This window comes from Tupaia chinensis, unplaced genomic scaffold (genome assembly GCF_000334495.1).
Source record: "Tupaia chinensis unplaced genomic scaffold, TupChi_1.0 Scaffold150243_1, whole genome shotgun sequence".
Lineage (NCBI taxonomy): Eukaryota > Metazoa > Chordata > Mammalia > Scandentia > Tupaiidae > Tupaia > Tupaia belangeri.
Window position 1 is genome coordinate 1,980,665 of NW_006210084.1, and position 21,059 is coordinate 2,001,723.

The 21,059-nt window shown below is 39.7% G+C and overlaps 1 protein-coding gene and 1 pseudogene across 1 annotated transcript in view; both read right to left on the minus strand.

The window, feature by feature from the left end:
• FRMPD4 (FERM and PDZ domain containing 4) overlaps positions 1-21,059 on the minus strand; it is a 214,346-nt gene that overhangs the window by 125,721 nt on the left and 67,566 nt on the right. The window lies entirely within an intron of this gene.
• On the minus strand, positions 12,828-14,018 carry LOC106734259 (dnaJ homolog subfamily A member 1 pseudogene; annotated as a pseudogene).

The following is a 21,059-nucleotide window of genomic DNA, read 5'->3' on the forward strand; positions in this document are numbered from 1 at the left end:
AAAGAGCTCCCAAGATGAAACAGATATTCAACCTCCATATATCATGTAATCTACAGCCTCTTTCACAACTGGCTAAAGTGCCAGCTCCTGTTATATCTTCTGAATTCCTGGCAACTTTTAAAAGATCTAAATCTGAGTTCCCAGATGGAGGAGCATTTATGGGAGGTGATATCAATTCTTTATGATAAACAATTTGGTGACTTGAATTAACATTAGCATGAATCAAGACCTCTGTCAAGGATTGGAAAACATTAGATTAAAGGCACATGTTTCAAAACTCTAAGATTGCACTGTTGAGAACTGATGCACTATTATCTCAGGAAAAAAGGAAACAGTTCCTCATTGTTTTATTTTATTTGCCTGTGGCTACTCCGACACAGACTGGAGCTGCTGAAACTGAGGAATATTTCCATCTGAACATCTAGAATACAAACCAAGCTCATTTTAGGGACCCTTCATTATAGCAATGTGTGTATGCCTTCTGTCTTAATAGAACTTTAAGGAAGTTTTTACTTCATTTTGTATTGTTAGCTTTATTTGGATAAGCTCAAAATAGCTTGAGATTCCAGAGGCCATGCATGCTTAAAGCAGCATATTAAAAATTTTTAAAGAGCTCAATTATTTTCCAGAATAATTAACACAGATCAGCAGTATCCATTTTATTAGATGCAAATTTCTTATGTTCATAATTGATATTTGACAAAATATAGAACACAATAATTTTCAATGACATATTTAGCAACTTTATAGATGTCTAATTAGCTTGTCATAATAGAATTCATTTATTTCAATTTGAGGGCTGAAAACTACATTCAATTATTAGTGTGACGCCTATTTTCTGGGCCACACAAGCCATGGGGGGAAACATAGCAAAGATGCAAAAACCCGGGATAAAACTCTGGGAGATTCTGCCCCTACCCATCTCTTCTTTCAATAAGAGTAATTACAACTTTGTGCCCATTTCTCTTCCTCAAAAGTGGTTTCTAGTTTCCTCAATATTTTACATTCATTTTTATCTAACCTTTAAGGTATATTTGTTTAATCAGGCACTGTGCTAAGCCTGAAGACAAGACCCATCACCTTATTAGAAGCAGGGGTTGCTAACATTCACTGAGCTTGCCAAGCACTGATCTCAATTATTTATATGTACCACCACGTTCATTTTCACAATGAATCTATGAGGTGGGTATTAATATAATTCCTTTTTACTTATTTACAGTTGAGGGCACTGAAGAACAGGGCAACAAAGTAAATGGGCTTTAGACAGTTCATGAACAGCAGTGGAGGGAGTCCTCACTGAACCATTACATTACGGGACAATACATTATCTAGAGGAAACTGGACAATAATGCAATGAAACAGAAACAGCACAAAATAAAATATGAGGGCAATTTGAATCCCAGGAAAAGAATAAACCTGTTATAAATGGTGTTGATTGAGTATCTGTTTGGCAAGTCAGTAAGCTAGATCCCTACATGTACCATATTCAAAGTTTTCTATATATATATTAGATGTAAAACATTTAAGTTATGAAAGCACTAGAAGAAAATACTAAAGCATAGTTTAGAGTCTTGTGGTAAAAAGGACATTTCTAAGCATTATGTTAAGACCAGAAGGTACAAAGGAAAAGATAGACAAGTTCAAATACTTAGGAACTTAAAATGGCAAAAAGAATAATAAGCACAGTTATAAGACAAATAACACATAAAAATGAAATATTTCCAATACATAGAACAAATATCTAATATACACAATAGCTTATACAATTCAAAAAGAAAAGGCAACCAAATTTAAAAAGTGGTGAAGTTGGGACCATCAGATGGCATAGTAGTTACGTTGCTGGACTCCCACAGCTGACCACCATTCGAGTCCTGGACCTAGTGGCTTGAAAATCATACTGGGTGTGTGGGTGTCCAAGATTCCAGGAGGATAATGGAGCAGAAGGAATTGCAACATGGCCATCCCCTCGGGGGATTTCTCATTTTCCCTCTCACTGTTTCTCTTTCTCTGGTGAGCACATGCACCCTAAAGCAAAAACCTCACTAAAGAAAAAAAAAGTGGTGAAGTATATGAATAGGCACATAGATGAAAATAATACAAAAGGCTAATTAAGTTCTGAAAGATACTCTTTCTCATTAATAAATGCAAAGTAATAAGATATTTCTTTTTCTCCCAGAAGTAAAAGTAAATTGGTACAGCTATCTGTTTTTAAAGCTTTCAAAATTTAAATGCGTACATTATGTGCCTCAATTAACTTATTTTGCAGCCTGAATCTTATACAATAACTGGATAGAGCTATGTATTTAAAGCACTATATTGGAAAGAAATGGAAAGAAACATGAGAATCAGGGAGTACGCTTAGAAATTAAACATTTAATTTCATATTCAATGCAACAAAGCTTTAAGGATAATTTAAAAAAATTATCCAGAAAGTTGCATAAAAAGACAGTGTTGGAAATATGACAGAAAGAAAGCAAATTATAGATGATCAGGATCTGGTCATACCATGAGAGATATTGTAACCCACTTGAACAAATTTTAGAACCATTGTTCTTATTTTATACTTGGAATAGTCAACTTTGGCTTATCTATTAGAAGAAATGGAAAGGCTATAAATTGAGATTATGAATCAAGGTTAAAAACTTTTGCAAGGCTCATTTCAGACTTTAGGATTACATGATGAAAACAAGTCTTTTGGCACAGGTATTTAAAAAGCTATCCCAAAAGCTTTTAAAATATTTTAAACACAAAACTCAAAATGCAATATTGTTAGACTTTCTAAAGTTTGTGAGGGTTATCTATTAACACTGACGAGGAAATCATCTCAACGTCTCCAGTTATTCTCCAATTCAAGAAATCCACTTCTTTTCTAAAATTAACAACAACGACAAAAAAGATTCCCACAGGGGACTAAACTCTTTTGGAAATAAATTGCTTGTTTGTTTGTTTGTTATATTTTCCCCTCACAAACACCAGATGAAAATGAAGGCGGAGAAATAAACCTTCACAGTTTCAGTCACATACAGCCTTGTCTACACACTGCAGCATAACTACATTTCATCATTTAATTATAGATAGTCTCATATGATAATTATGCAAAGTAGTCTTTCATTATGTCTCAAATTGAAACCCGAAAACTGTGGATTCAGTAGGTGGAAGGAATCACCTGATGACTTTTTGCTATGGAGCTTTGTGCTGTTAATCACAACAGTAAAATGGGAGGGGAGGTAAGTGAAAGAAAAAAGAAAATGTTCTATAGAAACATCTAGAAATAAATCTAACTCTCCTTTTCTGAAAAGGGCTCCCTAGAAATGTTATGCCTATATGGATTATTTCACAGACATTATAAAGTCATGCACAATTAAGAAGCAAATTAAGCATGGGAAGGCCACAATTCACTTTTCATAGGCCTGTCTTGGGATGTGCTTAATGTTTAAAGTGTATGAAAATGGAGGTGGGATAGACAGAGTTTAAACACTTGTCTTCTGAAGATACCAATTTTAGAGGTTACACATAGTAATGATATAACTGCTAATGGTTTTCATTTTACATATGGTATATGAAAAGATTAACGTCTTCTGTGTGTGACCATTATTGCTAAACAAAAATATAACTTTCTGTATTCAATTTCAGATATATTAAAATCTGAAATTGTTCATACCTGTGAAGAGTTTCTCTCTCCCCCCAATACTGTTTTCCTTGAATTCTGAGAATCTGTTAAGAAGAGACTGAATGAATAATAGCCTGATCCTCAGGGGAAAAAAAAAACACGCATTTTTGCTTTCCTGAATATGATCATTAGGCAATAAAAGCTCCAAATAAAACAGCTGATTTTGGCCTAAAGGAAAAATATCAAGTTAGGTACTAACCTAATTTAAAGCAAACTGGGTGAAAATATTTTTTCAAAAATTCTAAGATGCAAACAAATATTAGTGACCCCAAAATGCCTATGTCTAGATTAGGAAAATAATCTGAAAATGCTCAGGAATTATCTAAATTATTTCACTATATCTTCAACCAAATATGTGAATAATATTGACTTAGGAAAACTTTATTCCATAAAAGCCACACGTAAGTAATGATTCCCAAACATCCTTAGAGAATTCATAAGAGAATTGGTGTCAGGATATTTTTTAAGTGTCATGCAATTTTCCTTTAAAATGTATGTGTGTGGGTTAGCATTGCAGCACAGTGGATAAGCACTACGTGTGGGGAGCTGGATCCCACATGGTCAACTGGCTTGAACCCTGGCTCCAGGGCATAAAAAGCACTCAGATATGTATTTGTGCATGCCCCAAATCCTGAAAGGATGGAGCAATAAAGGAAAGGGGATTGTGGCATGACCATGCCCCATGGGGAGTGTTTTCTCCTTTCTCCATCTCACTCTGGCAAGTAGACCCAGCTTCTGGCAATTAGAGAGAGAGAGAGAGAGAGAGAGAGAGAGACGGACGGACGGAGGGAGGAAGGAAGGGAGGGGTCAGTTTTGTCACCTTTATTGATTTACGCAGTGAGCAAAAAATACTTTGATTTTCAATTCATATATTCACAGACACGAACCACTTATCCTAATCATTAATAGCATCATGGGGTGTATTATGTGGCACACACTTAGACTCTTACTTTATACCCAAAGGGAGGAAATCATGGGTCCTGGTATTTTGCATTTCACAAAGATTTCTTCATCATTTCAGTTAACAACTCTCTTAATTACTGTTTTATCCACCACTGAACTCTAATTAAAGACATAAGAATTCTACAGACCAGGCCAGAATGGCTTTTAAAAATGCATTAAGCTTGACGGTTTCTCAATAAGTTAGACATAGAATTAATTACCATATGATTCAGCAATTCCACTCCTAGGTATATAGCAGAAGGAACTGAAAACAGGTGTTCAACTAAAAAATTGCACATGAATGCTTATAGCAGCAGTATTCATGAGAGCCAAAAATGGAAACAAGCCAAACATCCATTAATTAGTGGGTAAACAAATTGTGGTATGTACACACAATTGAGTATTATTCAGCCATAAAAAAGGATGAAGTACTGATAAGGCTACAACAGGGACGAACTGTGAAAACGTGCTGCTGAGTGGAAAAAGCCAGACTCAAAAGGTCACGTACTGTATGATTTAACTTACATGAAATGTTCAGAAGAGGCAAATAGAGAGAGACAGAAAGTAGATTGGTAATTGCCAGGGGCTAAAGGGAGGGAGCATGGGGAGAGACTGCTTAATGATTATAGAGTTTCCTTATGGGGTAATGAAAATGTTCTGGAACCAGATAATGATGATGGTTGCAAAACATTCTGTATGTACTAAATGTCACTAATGGGAAACACACATAACCTAAAATTTACCACTAGTGCCATTTAATACATTCAGAATATGCATTAAAATATTTTCTTTGGGGTCCAGCAGGTGACATAGGGGTTAAGGTACTGGGTCTCATATGGCCAACTTTGTGGTTCGAGTCCCAAAACCAGTGGCTTGAAAAACATGCCAGGTATGTGTACATGCGTGCCCAAAATCCTGAGAAGAGAATGGAAAAGGAATTGGGGCATGGCCATCACCTCTGGGGGACGATTTCTCACTTTCTGTCTCTCTTTCTGGTGAGTACGTGAAAAACTAAAAATATATATATATTTTGAGAGCCTAATTTTTTTCCCTGAGTCTTTATTCCCTTCTATGATCCTACGGGGCATTGCCTAGGAGTAAGGATAATCTTGAAAATAAATGAGAGCTCTGTTGCAAAGTATAAGTATTACATTTCTCGAACCATTAATTCACATGATCCCTTCCAAGGGAAAGGAGTGGGGAGAGGTAGGGGGAAGAAGGGTACCTATGAAGGGAAAGCTGAAGAGAAAGGAAGATACAATGAATCCTTCTTGATAGTGAAGGTTTTGCAATAATTTGGGGGGCAGGTTCCCAGTGTGGTAAATTGTGTTTGTGAATCTGAGCAAGAGATTTCTGGTTGCAGAATGAGTTTTTGGTCCTCATACTTCTGTGTATCAATGAGCAAACAAGCGACAGCTAAAGTTTATGTCTGTATGGTCTGCTTAATAATGACATTCCACTGATCCAAATCAAACCTTGTGGTAGGCAATCAATGCTAATGAATGTTAAATTCTGCAATAGATAATGATGATATGTTAAGAAAAACAAAGATGTTGGAACCAACAGATGGCATAATGGGTATATCACTGGACTCCCATGTAGCTGAGTCCTGGACCTGGTGACTTAAAACTCACACTGGGCATGTGTGCATGCATGCCCAAAATCCCGAAAGGAGACTGAAGGAGAAGGGGCTGCAGCATGGCCATCCCCCTTGGGAGTGATTTTTCATTTTTTGTCTCTCTGCCTCTCTCTGTCTCTGTGGCAAGCGCATGTGCCCTATAGCAAAAATCTCTAAAAAGAAAAAGAAAAACCAAGATGCAAACACTAGATGCTAAAGCTGTCACTATTTTTGAGGCATTTCCAAGGATCCATGTTTTATGTCTTTATTGAGAGCAAAGAACAAGCTTCAAGAGTGGTTGAGACTGGGGCTGAACAGTGACACAGTGGTAAAATGTGATGCTCTGTAAGGCTGACCCACATGGGAAGGTCCTGGGTTTGTGTCTAGAAGCCTCCCCAAGGATGCCAGGCACACATGTGCCCAAGATCTTGGGCTGGCTAAGACTGGGGATGGATTGTGGCACTGAGACTGTTGCGGGTGCTCTCTCTCTCTGTCTCTCCTTTCTTCTCCCTGTACATGAGGGTGTGTTTAGGGGAAAAAAATTAACTAATTTTAAAAACTTTAATAAAAGGTTAGGTTGAGATGGAAAGTTGTATTGGAACCAGCTGGTTGGCAGAGGTCCTAAGTGATTGGGCATAGCTTCTATGAGAGTTTTTAGCTCTTTTAGTATCTGGCCAAAGCCGGTTCTTCACTATTTAATCAACTCTTGGCTTTGGCAACACAGAGGAGTAGAAAGGTCACAGCATGCAGTATGATGAGGCTTGGCTTTGTCACTAACTAGCATCTGGCCTTTAGTATCTCCTTCCATAATAAAGCAAATATTTCTTGAATCCCCCACTGTACAGAAACTTTGATAGGCTCTTCCTGAAGTACAAAGATAGGCCAATATTCTGACCCTCTATTTTGAGAATCTTTTATGCATCAGATACTATACCTGTATTATTCCTAATTTTCATGGCCTAGATTTAGATATGTTATTATCCCCAATCTCCAGAAGACATAGCTGCAGTTCAGAAATAGTATTCTTACCCTTGAGAAATTTACAGTTTGGTGGGGGCTGATCCATACATTCATACTTGGGCATGCACGCACACGCGCCCGGCGTGAGTTTTAAGTCACCGGGTCCGGGACGTGAACCGTGGTCGACTACATGGGAGTCCAGTGACATAGACATTACGCTAACTGCTGGTCCCATGCATTCATATTTTTAATGTAGTAGAATATCATTAAGTTACAGAATCAGGGAATTCTTGCCCTGAACGGGGAACTGAGTGGTTGGAATACAAAGCCTTGACAGATGAATAGATGAAACATAGTGACTTGTCCAAGGACATAATGAAAATTCAGAAGAAAAAGGGTGTCTCAGGGTTCTGGGGCCCAGGACAAGTTTGATTGAGGAGGGAGCACAGGAAATCAATCTTCGAGGATCAGCAGAAGTGGTAGGAGGGAGGCAAGGCAGACTAAGTGCCAACAAAGGCACAGAAGAAGAGCAGAGAGTGATTCTGGCAACCAGAGAGTAGTAAGAGCAAGGCTAAAAGGCAGCAGATGCTGTCAGTGCTCCGTGTGCACCTGAATTCCCATAATCCCTTTATCCTTCTCATACATACTGCCTTCTGGGGCTTCCCTCCCAACAGCCCACACCTGTGTGCCTTGGTTGGCTGACAGCATGGGGCTGCCAGAACCTGCCTTGCCTGTGTGCACAGAGTTAGAGACAAATTACAATGAAGGGGAAAGAGCCTGTAGAATAACGCAGTAAGATGACTCTGACTTCTGGTCCCTGGAAAGGGGGACAACTGTGAGGCATGACCTTCACTGTCCACAGAGTCCCCTCCAGGGCTGATCATAAGCTCCCTTCTGCGAGATTTCCCGCATGTTCCACCCTTGCTTGGCTCAAGGGGTACTTTCCTGGAAAACTTCCTAATAAATCACTTTCCCAGAAATCGTTGTCTCAGAATCTGCCTCTGGAGATGCAACCTGAGACAAGGGCCATATCATGGGGTGTCGGATGACAGAATGTGAGGAACATTCTCAGTTTAATAAAGGAGCCTGTGAAAGTTAGCAAGTCTTGGAAAATGAGTCGGCTGATGACATGGAAGAAAGGAAGGAAACCGAAGATGATTTTCATCAGGCAATTATTATCAACTCATTAGGATGAACTGGTCTAATGCCATTATTCATATTTTCTGTTTCAGAAAGAAACCAAAGCAAAGAGAAACCAATACTATTGGGTTGTCAGAAAAGTCATGACAGTTTTTATGTTTTCTATGCAAAAATGCATCATGACTTTTCTGACAACTCAGTATCTTTAAGGTTCTACTTTGATGCCTGCATGTCTCAGCAAAGGGCATATGGTGAAAGCATGGCAGTTAATTCATAATTACAGGATATTGTACAATTAGATGTAAGAACATCATTCATTCATTCACACATGCATGCATTTAATATATTTTTTTAATTGTCAGAGGGCATGTGTGCTCACGAGAGAGAGAGAGAGAGAGAGAGAGAGAGAGAGAGAAGAAGGGAGAAAGCAACCCCAATGGAGTATGGTCACACTAAAATCCCTACTCCTCCATTTCTCCATCCTGTTAGGATTTGGGGCATGCATGCACATGTGCCTGACATGTTTTTCAAGCTGCTAGGTTTGGGATTCATACCATGGTTGGTCATTTGAAATCTGGCTTCCTTAATCATGAGGATATGGGGCTGGCCCCTAATCAATGTTTTTGATAACTTATTGAGTACCAGACACTGTTTTAAGCATTGTGGAGATAGCAGGGACCATACATACAAACATTTCTGTGCTCACATGAGCTTGTATGCTAGAGAGACAGACAACAAAATATGAAAATCAAATATACACAAAGTTGGAGGCTAATAATTGGTACAGAAAAAAATGATAAAGGAAATGGGTAAAGAATTGTCAGAAGGCAGGGTGGAAAGTGGAAGCGGAAAAGAAAATGGCATTTGCACGAGAATCTGAAGGATGAGAGAGTGAGACATGTAGAGAGCCAAGGGCAGAGCATTCCAGGCAGAGGGAACTGCAAATGTAAAGATCTCAATTTGGAGGGTGCCTGGAATGTTCACGGAATCACATGCAGGCTGGAGGATGAGCTAGGGAGGGTAGTTAGAGATGAGGTCAGACAGATATGCAGCAGGGGTACCATAGGGCCTAGGCAAGCTATTTATTCAAATACTCATTAAGTGCCCACTAGATGTTGAGCATCATGCTCAGCATTAGGGATGCTCTTGCCCATGCAGGAGTACAAGTGCCTCAATGCAGCCTGCTTTGTCATGCTTCCCTACTTTGTTCTAGAATGCCCTTTCTTTCTTTTTCTCAGTTATTAGTTTCATTAACCTTCTACCTCTCAGTCCAAATTAGGCAACTGCCTTCATTTAGTGCTCCTGTTATAGTCTGATTTTACTTTCTATGAAGTTTATATGAGACTGGATTGGTCTGCTTGCTCTACCATAAAAAAGAAAAAAAATGAAAGAAAGAAAGAAAGAAAGAAAGAAAGAAAGAAAGAGAGAGAGAGAGAGAGAGAGAGAGAGAGAGAAAGAAAGAAAGAAAGAAAGAAAGAAAGAAAGAGGGAGGGGGGAGAGAGAGAGAAAGCAAAAGAAAGAGAGAGAGAGGAAGAAAGAAAGAAAGAAAATATAGTAGGGATGTAGACAACGAAACAAGGATATAGGTATTTTTGATAGGGTCCTACCATGTCATGATCTTCCTGCTCCAGTCTCCCAGATAGTTAGGATTACAGGTGTATACACCATGCCTGGTCTGTTTAGATTGGTCCAGAAATTGTATCTGGGCTTCCAATGTGGCCCTACCTTCACACAGTGATGCCCTAGTGCATGTGGCACTGTGACTGGGCCCCCACTTGCTCTTTTGTCATTACCCTGCACTAGCATGGGGTATAGGTTTAATCTTAGAAGCTGTAGCATTTCTTACCATTCCTAGCACTCAGTAAGTGCTCAATAAGTATTTCCAAATAAATGTATAAATGCCAAGAGAGCATTCTTTTTTTTTTTTTTTTTTGGAAAAGTTTTCACTATAGGGCATGTGCGCTCGCCAGACAGACAAAGACATAGAGACAGAAAGCGAGAAGTCACCCCCCAGGGGGGATGGTCACGCCGCAATCCCTTCTCCTCCATTCTCCTCTTGGGATCTTGGGCATGTCCGCACAAGCGCTCAGCGTGAGTTTTTAAGCCACCGGGTCTGGGACGCGAACCGTGGTCAACTACGTGGGAGTCCAATGACATAGCCATTACGCTAACTGCTGGTCCCAAGAGAGCATTCTTTATGGCCACTTACTTGACAAACTCAGATTTAAAAAGAACTTTTATCACTTTCCCTTCTCACTTAGGGTTCAGCATCCAAATCTTTTTTTGTTTTTTTTGAAAGGTGTTTGCCTTGGGGCATGTGTGCTCACTGGAGACAGAAAGAAAGAGACAGAGACAGAGAGAGGGAAGGAGAGAAATCATTCCTCCTCCCAGAGGAATGGCCATGCCACAATCCCTTCTCCTCCATTCTCCTCCCGGGATCTTAGGCCTGCAAACACATGTGCCCAGTGTGAGTTTGAAACCACTGGGTCTAGGACTCAAACTGTGGTCAGTCATGTAGGAGTCCAGTGATGTAACTGCTATGCCATCTGCTGGTTCCCAGCATCTAAATCTTAATCTCACAAGTAGGTCCATGATAATTTGCTAGATCACTGTCTTATTGAAAATAGGAGTTCATTTTAAATCTAGGTTCAGCTAGGGATTTAGACTTAGAAATGTTCATTTCTGTGTCTGCCCTACCAATAGCTCTTTCTAGAATAAACTGCCCTGCCTAAATTTCCTGAGCCATGTTATCCATACCCTACTTCTGGGCCACATCTAATTAGACAGGGCTGGATATTTGACACAAGGGAACTTAATTCATAGTCTAACAAGCAAACCTGTGTCACTACTCAGCATCAAAAGATGAACTGGTAACAGAAACCAAACATAGTCTCCTCCCAAGAAAACTAGATACAATTATCCAGCAGCAATCACCAAACATTTCAAGTTTTCCATCTCTAGAGGCAAAGGAGAACTACTATACATACACCTCTTTAATCAATTTCATGGGGTTACTGGGAGGCGGGGGGAGAATAGCCATCACATCAAGTCTTATTTTCCATGTTAATAGAAAACAGGAAGATAACAATGCATTGTAGGATAATAAGAATTAACTAATACAGTTACATATAACAATATTTATCCTGCTCAGAAATTGTAATAACTTAGACATAAGCTAGATGCAGTTCGTTGTTGTGTTCTCTATGAAAAAGAATTAACAAAAAATTTAATAAACAAAAAGAGATTATGTGAGATTTTTTTATCCTTTCTGAAAATTTTAGACACATTGGTAGAATTCATTTGCTTATCATTAATAATAAAATTACAAATTATTATTGGCCATTACTCTAAGCAACAGTTCTTGAGTATACAGCACTAGTATAAACTGTTATTATTTATTTATTTATTTTAAATCTCTCTTCATGACTTTGGGGTCCACAAAGACTTTTTTAATAAAAGAATTATTTTATTTAACTTTATTTATTTTAATTAGACTAGAGAGGGACAGAGCAAGAGAGAGAGAGAAGGAAGGAAAGTAAGAAAGGAAGTCTCCAGGTCTGGGACTTGAATCATGGTTAGCCATGTGGGAGTCCAGTGCCCTTAACCAGCATGCCACCTGCTAGCCTTCTGTTATATCAGTCTTAATGTAATCATGCTCAGCTTTTTAGATTTATCATTTTTCAGTTCTACGATTTCCATTTTGTAAATAATTGCTAGCTCTTTGCTGACATTTTCTATCTTTTCATTTATTACACACATAGTTTAGTTCACTGAGCAGTTATGCTCATCTGTGTCATCACTGTTGATTGCTACTGACTGTCTTTTTTTGTTTATATATATATATTTTTTTGTATGTATACTAAAAAAAAAAAGATGGCACAACAGAAGGGAATGCAATTCTAGAGGAGTAAGCCCTCAAGAAGTAGTACATTATGATAAACCTCTTTAGAAAGGTATCATTGCTATCACTGATGCCACAGGCTAAATTATATTATGCCATCCATCTTCAAGTTGAGGCAATAGAATAAATACAGAGGCATCACAATGAGTCTCACTTAATACAAATAACTATACAGACCATCACACACTTTCCTACAAACTTTTTTCTCCTGATTACCAGTTGTATACAGGATTTAAATTTCATAGCTTGATAATGAGGGTTCATATATTGAAGTCAATACACATACTTAGCATTTCAGCCTAAGCTCATTTATGTACATTGCTGAAATCAATAACAAGGAATGGCCTAAGAAATGCTAGGGGAACTTTGTAGTTTTTACAGCTATTAAAACTGTATCTTGCACACTGAAGTCATCACACATATAGGGCAAAGTCAGCTTTTACATTTGCATTTATTCTTCATTTAACTTTTTAAAACACTATTATAGATGAATACTAAAACAAAAAAAATAGCAAGTAGTGAGCATATTATGATTACAGTCCTTCACTCATTCGCTACTGCATATAAAATGCTGGCAGTGTTATTTACTGGCCCCATTAAGAGGTTTGACACTGAACATCCCCCCTTGGGGATGATGTTCATCATCTTCATCTGCTTCTCCATTGTAATGGCACCATCTTTCCTGATTTGGATCAAAGTCCACCAGTTCTACCTGGTCCATTTCATCAGTCTCTTCTACTTCCTTCCTTTCAGGTAGAAGTTTTTCCAGCAAAGAGAGTTTATCAGGAGACAGAAAGCCATTCTTAGGGAAGTTTACCTTAAATTCAATGACTAGGCGACCCTTTTCATACGGTCTACGATCAATTGGCATGCCTTCATTTAACACACACTGGATATCTCCATGCTTGACGACCTGACCTGGGTGAGAGGTGATGACTATGGTTCAGTTGTTGAGAGTGGAAATTGGCCTCTGGAAGCCACACAATGCTGAAACCAGCTGTAAGGCCTTCTCCTTGTCAAGTAAAAACAGCATGATCTTTCTGATCCAGTACAATGATAATATCTCCTGGCTCCAGTCCTGGTTCTTGGTCTCCTTCACCATGGAATGTTATCTTCTGGCCATCTTTCATGCCTCTGTCAATATGAACTTCTAGAATCTTTTTCTCTCAAACCATCTTCCTTCCATTGCAACTTTTACATATATCTTTAGGACTGATCTGTTCCTCATGATGGCCTTGGCACTCAATGCATACAGGCTGAATTTGCTGAACCATTCCAGGTCCTATCTGATGAATTCTTATTTGCATTCCAGTACCTCGGCAATTGGGACAGCACTCTACTGCTCCTTTCTTACCACCTCGGCCTTCACATTGTCACAAGTCACATTCTTTTGCAGGGCCAGTTTTCTTGTTGCACCATTATATAAATCTTCTAAGGTTACTGACAGCTGATGTACAACGTATTTACCTCTTCTTTCTCTCTGCATCCTTCCTCCTCCTCCAAAAAACATATCAAAGATGTCCATTGGGGAGCCAAAACCACCACCTGCTCCATCCTCTTCACTTACCTGCTCTCCTCCTTTGTCATATGATTCCCTTTTCTTCCCATTAGAGAGAACTTCATAAGACTGAGAAATCTATTTAAACTTCTCACCTTCATTTGGATTCTTATCAGGGTGGTACTTCAAGGCCAGTTTCCTATAAGCCTTCTTCAACTCTTCCTGGGTAGCATTGGGTTTGACCCCCAAAACATCATAATAAGTCGTTTCTTTCACCATTTTCTACAACAGGTGAGAGGGCTGAGGCTGGTCTGGGGGAGTGGGAAGGTGTGCATAGCTGTGTGCAGCTCGGGCAGCCACCTCTCCTCAGCTTCTCACAGAGCATTCTGAAAAGTTCCCCTGATTGTCTCTTAAGAATGATTCACGGGACCAGCAGCTAGCATAATGGCTATGTTGCTGGACTCCCATGTAGTCGACCACAGTTTGCATCCCGGACCCAGTGGCTTAAACTCACGCTGGGCACATGTGTGTGAGTACCCAAGATCCTAAGAGGAGAATGGAGGAGAAGGGATTGTGGCATGTGGCATGGCCATCCCCCCTGGGGGGTGATTTCTGGCTTTCTGTCTCTCTGTCTCTCTCTGTCTGTCTGGTGAGCGCCCTATAGCAAAAAAAAAAAAAAAAGAATGATTCATATTTTCCTGTTTTTCTTTTTAATATGTCAAGAAATTTTAAATTATACTATGGATATTGTGATGTTATATTGTAGAGACTTTGCACTTTGTTATCTTTATCTGAGAAGTTCTTATTTCAATGAAATCGGTTGGACTCAAACTGTATACATTGTCTCATAGGTATTAGCTAAAATTTCAGTTCTTTTCCCCTTAGCTAGACTACTTATTGTTTACTTGCACATGTACAGTGCAGGAATCACCCAGAGATTTGAGTAGAGCTTTGTACAGTGCAGGAATCACCCAGAGATTTGAGTAGAGCTTATAAAAAGAAGACAGACAGATCATTTTCTGTATTTCTTTTTTTCTAAAATCTGTCCCTTTATATTCCAGCAACATTGGCTGCCCCAAACTCCATCTTGGGATTCTTCAGGCCGGAAAGGCTCTAGGATTTTTGTTTTGTTTTGTTTGTTATTTTTAGATTTCTGGCATAGGACATATGTGCTGTCTGAGAAACACAAAGTGAGAGAGAGAAAGTGAGAAATCACCCCACAGGAGGGATGGCCATGTTGCAGTTCTTTTTCCTTCACTCTCCTTTTGTGATTTTGGGCAGGCACACATGCACATGTGCCCAGCGCAAATTTCAAGCCTCCAGGTCCAGCACTTGAATCACAGTTGGCCATGTGAAAACCCAGCACCTTAGACACCACACTACCTGCTGGCCCCCTGTTTGTTTGTTTGTTTGTTTGTTTGTTTTAGTTTTCCTGTTTGAAAATGACCAGGAAAGGACCATTACATTCTGATGGGAAAACACCAGTTTCCCTGGACTGGAGCACCAGTGCCCACAGGTATGTCAGCGCCACATGAAGTCATGCTTCCTATACACCAATGATGCGGGTCATACAGGACTTGTCCACATATTCGCCAAGGCTCGCTCCTCCTTGGACTGGGGTGGGTTCAATAAAGCACCCCTTAACTGCAGTGGAAAAGTGAAGCATATTTTGAAGCTAATTTGCAGAATTAGTGGGAGTCCAGTGACATAGCCATTACACTAACTGCTGGTCCCCTTTCTTTATTTATTTTTAATTACCAGTGAGTATATACCATTGCAAGAGACAAAGAGAGGGAGAAAGTAGATCTTAATGGTTGTGGTCATACCACATCCTTTTTCCATTTCTCCTTCCTGTCAAGATTTGAAGCACACATACACATTTGCCCAACCTGCTTTTTTTTCTTTTTTTTTTTTTTTGAGAGTTTTTTGTTGTTGTTGTTCTAGGGTGTGTGCGCTTGCCAGAAGACAGAGAGACAGAGAGACAGAAAGCGAGAAATCATCCCCCAGGGTGGATGGCCACACTACAATCCTTTCTCCTCCATTCTCCTCTCAGGATCTTGGGCACACATGCACACGTGCCTGGTGTGAGTTTAAGCCACTGGGTCCAGGACTCGAAGCGTGATCGACTACATGGGAGTCCAGTGACACAGCCATTACGCCAACTGCTGGTCCCCCAACCTGTTTTTGTAAGGCACTGGGGCTGGGATTCAAACTGCAATTAGCCATGTGGGATCTAGCTCCCTTAACCAGCTGGCTATGGGGCTGGCCTGACCGTAAACTTTCTATTGGAATTATAGCCACTTAATGTAGGGCCAACTATGACATACCTTTAGACTAAAAGCCATAAAAAACAGTGAAATTGTCTCTTGGCATTCCTTTTATTCAAGTTTTAACTGTTTTCTCAAATCTGTCTGGTTTTGTTCATTTTTCCAATGCCTTCTAGTTGGTGTTTAAATTTTTTTTGTTTGTTTAGAGTTTATAGTTACATTATGCAAGATTAGTCTGGTAGGAGCTTCTTTGGTCACAGTGAAGTGGAAATATATATTTATTATTAAATAAATATGTAATTTGAACTTTTTACCTATTCAAATAGCTTTGTTTCTAATAGAATGTTTTTGTTTTCTAAAGATATTTTATCAACTAGTTTTATCATTTTCTCTCCTTTCAACCTCATCTTTTTCTGAAGCCATAACCAGAAAGCATTTTTTTTTTCTATTTTGTTTGTTTGCTAGAAGTACCTTTGGAATGTAATGAAGCATTCACAAAGGAGGAAGAAACAGGAGTCAGGATTTACAGAAGGCACTAACTCAACAGGCAATTCCTAAAGGATCAAAAACTGATTTTTGTCTACAAATCCATAGATTTAAAAAATAAGGTATCACAAGCACTATTACATAACAATGAAGATACAGAACTAAGCCACTGCCAGGCTGAACAGAGCATGCCCAGTCCTGTCTCCAGTTCATGATCACTGCACATTGGTTCTAGTGGGCAACTGCAAGGATTTGAAGACAAGATCAGAAAGAGGTTGCCCCTGGAGCTGAAACTACTCAAAACAATACATAACTGATCTGCTGAAATAACTGTCCTTAGTAGACAGTTTTGAAATATGTCCCTGATGAGACTAGAGTCTCAGGTCTAATCCAATTAAGAACACTCAGACATCCTCAAGGGCTATAAACTACTCAATTGCATTGTAATGACCCTGAGACAATTGTATTATCATAAAATGGGAAAGGTGGTCTTAAGGGTGTCTAGAAAAAGTAGAATTAAAAAAAAAACAGATTTTGAGACTTCATTCAGCACTGTCAGAAAGACAGCAATATTTTATCTCTTGTGGAGTTAGAAATATTTTTTAACTAGAATCAGGTTTTGTGTGTTAGTGTGGGGGAAAGTTCATCACACATTTCTATACTTTGGATGACAAATTCTCCATGTCTCTCCAGTTTATTTTCGTTTGACTCAATGCTCTTTAAGAAGTTTCTTTTCATTGTCTTTCTTCATTTTTGTTTTTATTTTTTTTCCTGTCTACTATTTTAATGTTCCTGGTACCTAGATGGAAAACAGGATTATTCATTCCTTTGGAAAATTAAACTTTCCCTTTGAATAAATAAATAACATCTGATTTCACATCCTAACTCTTGAGAGAGGGAAAGTGAGAAAGCATTGCCACCCACCCCCACCACTGTCTCATGGGGAATAGTCATAGTGAAATTTGTTCTTCTCTATCTTTCCCTCCTATTGGGATTTTGGGCACACACGCACATTTGCTTGGAACGTTTTTCTCAAGCTACCACGTTTGGGATTCAAGTCATGTGGTTGGCCATGAGAGATCCAGCTACCTTAACCACCATGCTGCCAAGTGATCTGGCATTCTCTTTTGTATAGTAAGGAGATACACACATGGACACAAATACACCTAAACATATATAACATATATTCTCAACAGGGAGTGTGACTGCTCCCAAGAGCATGCAAATTGGTTCTTGTGGGACAAAAATGTAACTCTTTGGATATAAAGCACAGATACTTACTTATATAGCACATAAACTTATATGAGTGGTATTAAAATTTCATAGAAGGGCCAGCTGCAGTGGCTCAGGAAAAAATGAGAAAACAGCTGTCTGTAAGCCAGGGAGAACTCTCACCAGAATCAACCATGGTGGCTGATACACTGGTCTAGGACTTTTGGCCTGCAAGATTGTGAGAAAATAAGTATCTGTTGTTAAAGCCATCTAATCTATGGTGTTTCTTATGGCATCCCGAGCAGACTACAACACCCAGGAATAACTCCACAGATGTGCACGTGAGTGTTGCACACAGCTGCCAGGGCAGGCAGATTTAGAATATTTTTTATTTTTGCTTTTTTTTTTGGAGAAGTTTTTGCTACAGGGCACGTGCGTTTGCCAGACAGACAGAGAGAGACATAGAGACAGAAAGCGAGAAATCACCCCCCAGGGGGGATGGTCACGCCGCAATCCCTTCTCCTCCTTTCTCCTCTTGGGATCTTGGGCACGCATGCACACGCGCCCGGCGTGAGTTTTAAGCCACCGGGTCCGGGACGCGAACCGCAGTCGACTATGTGGGAGTCCAGCGACATAGCCATTACGCTAACTGCTGGTTCCTGATTTAGAATATTTTTAAAAAATCTTTTATTATTATTAATTACTATTTATACATTCAATCGCTATACATATATTAGACTGTGAAGATTGGCCCTGAAGTTCTTGCATTTACTCCAGCTTGTCAGCTGCCTGCAAGTCTAACCTACAGTCAGGCACATTCATTTTAGTCTCCAGCTTCCTGGCCCTGCAATCCTCAGGCACCCTCTCCCCATACCCAGTCAGCTGTGGGCTATTGACCTTGGTCCTTGCTCCCATCCGAGCAGCTCTCTTATGTTATACTGAGTTTAACTGATTAATAACTCACCCTTCTTCATTCATCCTAGCACCTCAACTTTGGCCAAGCCTGAGGGCTTTAGACACCTACACTTTGTTGTCAATTTACCAATATTGTCATCTTCTTGTGGAATCTCTTTTTCACCATCTATCTTCATCTGAAAACAGTCTTACAGACCACCAATACCCAATTTGGAGAAAACCTTTTCCCAAAAGCCTTCTTGAGCCTCACTCGAGAAAGAGCACCTCCCCACTGCACAAGTCCCGCTCCCACCACATTTTGTATCTACTCTCCCACTGTGCTTGCATATTTGATCACAGTATAGCTCTCTACACAAGGGTCTTCTGTCTCTAGGAGAGAGGATTGCTTTCGGCAGCAATTTATTTCAGAAACCTGGAGCACCTTTTACAATGGCTGAAAGAAATAAATGCTTGTATATTGAAACTCAATTGCCATCTCGCTCCAATAGCTAATAAACATTTACTGAGCACTCCCTACATATGAGGGCTCTGCTTCTGTGGGGATAGAAGGATGATGAGTAAAACATGATTCTTTTCCTCAAAGGGCTTCAGATTCAGGGTCTTAAAATGAAGTGAGAGAAAGGAAATCAATGAGAAAAACAGAGAGGCAAAAACATTTAAGGGACACGGAAATGGAGGACTGGCTGTTGATGACAACATGTATGATAATATCTTTTACTGGACTGTTGTGCAGTGTATTCATGCTGAGAAAGTTCATTTTATAAGTTGTGGTGATGTACAGTGATCGAATGTATAAAATAAATTTAATAAAATAATTAAAAAGATAGGTACCTGGATTTCTAATTTTACAGGAATCAGAAGCTTAAAGTGACAGCTAGCGTAGCATTCAGGTGTCGCTGGTTGCTGGAAGGCCTCTTGCCAGCTCAGGTGACAGACGTACTTGGTTAAACTGACCTCAGAGTAAATGCCCACTCCCACAGCTTCTTGATTGCAGAATGTCAAAAATGGTGAATACTCTAGCCTCAAGGGACTTCGTTTGCTTTTCGGTTTCTAAAAAATGTACTAGAGATGATTTCTAAGCTTGTTAAGCCACCTGTAGCAGTGGATTATCATGGAGTATGGGGAGAGCCCCATCTGAGCACCCCAGGATACCATACCATCTAGAAAGTGCTCTCTGAGCAATAGCATTCACCCTATCTTGCCATTACTGTTAGCTAGTCTCCTGCAACTCTGCAACAAAGGATTTGTTTTTCTTGCTTGAATTCCCACAAAAGAGTGCCTGAGGGTGCCCTTGTGAAGGGAGGGATTGACAGGCTGTACAGATGTAGCCTTAGCCTTGTGAAGCTAAGGATGTGGCTTGGTAGAAATATAAATCTCCCCTTCCCCCAACAGAGGACTACCTCCTGTGTCCTCACACCCAAACACAGTTCAGGTATCTGCATGAACCTGGGCTTTCTTTTGAGCAAGGATCTTTTTCTATTTTTCCTCCCCAACTTCAGTGTAATTAATTAGAAGTCTGGATTGAACCATTTTTTCTTATTTTAGTTTCATTTAAAGAAATCATCCAACTTGATGTCAAAACGCTTTGGTGATTGGAAGTCAAGGGGTTTGGTTCTACTACCATCTACCAAGTGAGATTTTGGAGCATATCATGGGCCCTCACCCTGGGGCCATTCCTGAAACTGCATGTAGACTTAGTTATGTATGTACAGATATGCATTGTATTGATTCCCCCACTGCTACTGTGACAAATTATCACCGACTTTATGGCTTAATATAACACAAATTTATGACTTATTGGGTTGTAGGATAAGTCATGATATTTTTCTTCTATGCAAAAATGTATCAACTACTCAATAATACCTCTGGATGTTAGAGGTCTGAAATGGGTTTTACTGGGCTAAAATTTAAGTGTCAATAGGGTAGGTTCCTTTCTGAGGTTTTTAAGAGGATAATCTGTTTCCTTTGTCTTCTTAAACTTACAGAGACTTCCCACATTCTTTGACTTGTGTGCTTCTTCCATCTTCAAAGCCAGCAGTGGCTAATCAAAGCCTTTTTTCCGCATCACCTCATTCTGATGCTGACTCTCCTGCTCCTCCCATTGTCTTTGTCTCTCTCTCTCTTTAAAGAGGTTTTGCCTTAGGGGGTGAGTGCTCACTGGAGAGAAAGAGACTGAGACAGTGAGAGGGAAAGTGAGAAATAATCCTCCGGGGGTGATGGCCATGCTTTCAATCCCTTCTCCATTCTCCTTCCAGGATCTTGGGCACACATGCACACCTGCCTGGCATGATTTTCAGGCCACCAGGTCTGGGACTTGAACCATGTTCAGCCATGTGGGAGTCCAGTGATGCAACCACTACACCATCTACTAGCCCTTCTGCTCCGCTCTTGCACATTTAAGGACTCGTGATTACATTGAACCTACTTGGATTATTCGAGATAATTTTGCT